Source organism: Medicago truncatula, chromosome 3, assembly GCF_003473485.1.
Source record: "Medicago truncatula cultivar Jemalong A17 chromosome 3, MtrunA17r5.0-ANR, whole genome shotgun sequence".
Lineage (NCBI taxonomy): Eukaryota > Viridiplantae > Streptophyta > Magnoliopsida > Fabales > Fabaceae > Medicago > Medicago truncatula.
The window spans coordinates 13,907,963-13,910,855 of NC_053044.1; the positions used below are offsets into that span (position 1 = coordinate 13,907,963).

At 35.4% G+C, this 2,893-nt stretch overlaps 1 non-coding gene across 1 annotated transcript; it reads left to right on the forward strand.

Annotated features, from left to right (window-relative positions):
- The first annotated feature begins 2,295 nt into the window (after positions 1-2,295).
- Positions 2,296-2,402, forward strand: LOC112422252 (small nucleolar RNA R71). The gene has a single exon (XR_003012619.2). It is a non-coding gene; the product is annotated as a small nucleolar RNA R71 (small nucleolar RNA).
- The last annotated feature ends 491 nt before the right edge of the window (positions 2,403-2,893 follow it).

A 2,893-nucleotide genomic window follows, 5' to 3' on the forward strand; every position in this document is an offset into this window, starting at 1 on the left:
CCAGGCTTCCTATTTTCACAAAAACTCGATGATTCACATGGTTCTAAGCTTGTTCTTGATTCCAAAGTTCGTCCTAAACATTATCTAAGGTCTAGGAACACTTTCTACATCTTTTTAACAAGTTTCCACCGTTTATTCATTAATTCTACAATTTTAACCTACTTTTCAATTCCTCAAAAACTCATCCTACATCATGTTAAACCTAACCATTGATTCACATACTTAATAGAATTGCAAAGTTAGTCTCACCCTTACCTTAAAGTGAAGAAAATCGCAGCCTCTAGGTCTTCTCCCTCTTCTCTTGACTTTTTCTCTCTTTTTCCAAAAATGGTCGTACGTACGTTATGTTTTTCTAAACTAGGTCTCTCCTATTTATATAAATCTTTAACCTACTTATTTTTCTCTTAAATCCAAATATTAATATTCTATTCTAATATATACATATATATATATATATATAATATTTCTATAACAATAATAAATAACAATTATATCTCTATAACATATATATATATATATATATATATATATATATATATATATATTTCCATAACAAATCATACATATTTCTATAACAGATTATATATATTTCTACAACAAATCATACATATTTCTACATTAAATAACATTTATTTCTATAACAAATCACATTTATTTCTGCAACAAATCGTGTATATATTTCTATAACAAATGACATATATACATTCCTAAATCAAATAACATATATTATATTTTTAAATCAAATAGCATATATATATATTTCTAAATCAAATAACATATATATTATATTAATAAATATATAACATATATCATAACAAAATATCACTCATCAATATAAATCATATAAATCACACAAATCATATAAGTATATTCTAAACTCATTTAAAATAATCAAATAATTAGAGAGGGCGTTACAGCAATCATGGTCTTCCTCGATGTCAACAACCACAAAGTCAGTTGGGATGTATATCCCCTCTATCTTAACGGGGATGTCTTCAACATATCCAGCTATCGGGATAACAGAACGATCGGCTAACTTTAATATCATCTCGGTAGGTTTCAACTCTCCTATTCCCATCTTTTTAAAGAGGGACAGAGGCAACAAACTAACACTGGATCCTAAGTCGCACAAGGCTTTGTCAACGGTTTCTTTCCCTATCACACAAGGGATGGCAAAACTACCTGGATCTCTAAGCTTTTGGGGTTGCTTCTTGACGATTGCACTACTTTCCCTAGTTAAAGCTATTGTCTCTTTGTGATCTATAGCCTTTTTCTTTGAAAAAATTCCTTTTAAAAACTTGGCGTATAGAGGCATACGAGACAAAGCTTCAGCAAAGGGAATTTTAATGCAAATCCTTTTAAGTATGTTTAAGAATTTAGCGAATTTAGCCTCCAAGTTGAGCTTAGTAAGCCTTAGTGGGTTAAGGGCCTTGTTCTTATCAAGCGGTTTCTCATCTTTCTCACCAAAAAACTTAGCACTCTCTCGCTTAATTTTTTTGACTTTAGTAACGGTCTCTTCTAACTTACTGCCCCCAAGAGAAATAGCATTGACATGAGCTTTGGGGTTTGTTTTAGGTTGACCAAGAAAGACTCCTGGTGTTTGAGAAGAGATGGCCACTTGGGAGATTTGGGTCTCAAGCATTTTGGTGTGTGTGGCGATAGAATCAACCTTGGTAGTGAGTTTGGAGAGAGAGTCATTAAGAGATCCTGTTTGGTTTTTCAGTTCTTGAAGATTTTTATTTTGATTAGCTATGCAATTTTCCAACAAAATCTCCAAACTTGATTTCTGAGCCACTCTCTGGTTGTTTGTATAGCCAGGTGGTGCTGTTTGTCCATAGGAACATTGAGGATTTTTGTAAAAATTTTGATTTGGCCTCGTTCCTTGGTTATATTGAGCGTAATTCAGTTGCTCAATATTGGCAGCACTACCTAACTGACAATCAACACCGATATGACCGTATATACCACAGATTTCATAAGGAGGGGATGCAGAAGAAGATGTGACAGCATTAACATTAAGTTTTTCAAATTTTTACGTTAATGCCTCAACCTTAGCAGCAAGGTGGGTTATATTCAGAGACTTCGTATATACCTGCCTCTTTTTTAGAGGGAGTAGAAGCGGTGACAGCTCTCTCGTTAGTCCATTGGTAGTGATTCTGAGCCATGTCTTCAATCAATGCGTAAGCCTCCGTATAATTCTAGTTCATTAGAGCTCCACCTGCAGCTGCATCAACAGACATCTTAGTGGTATATGACAAGCCATTATAAAACGGGTGGACTATAAGCCACTTTTCTATGCCATGGTGGGGAAAAAGTCTAAGCATTTCCTTGAAACGCTCCCACGCTTCATAGAGAGACTCCCCATCTTTCTGATTGAACCGCGTGATTTGATCTCTAAGTTTAGCGGTTTTAGATGGGGGGAAAAATCGGGTAAGGAATGCTCGCCTCATATCGTCCCATGAAGTGATGGAACCGACTTCTAGGGAATGGAACCAAGCGCTAGCTCTATCCCTTAAGGAAAAGGGAAAGAGATGAAGTCTTACGGCTTCTTGGTTCTCTTTTATGGTGCCACTGAGTCTAAGGAAGGAAGAAATATGGAGATTTGGATCCTTAGTGGGTGATTCAGAAAACTGATTTTGCTGCACCAAATTGAGTAGTGCAGGCTTGATCTCGAAGTTATTACCCTCAACCGTTGGGTAAACGATAATAGCTTGTGGCTCTTCCGTTGAAGGAGTAGCATGCTCTTTGAGAGTGCGTTCAGCCATAACAGTATTATTTTGTGCCTCTCTCTTTTTCTTATGCAAATATCTTTCGATCTCAGGAATAAATTCTCCGAGACTTTTACTTCTTCGCATAAGAAACCGAGAACCCAATAAGTTAGTGGTAATACAAT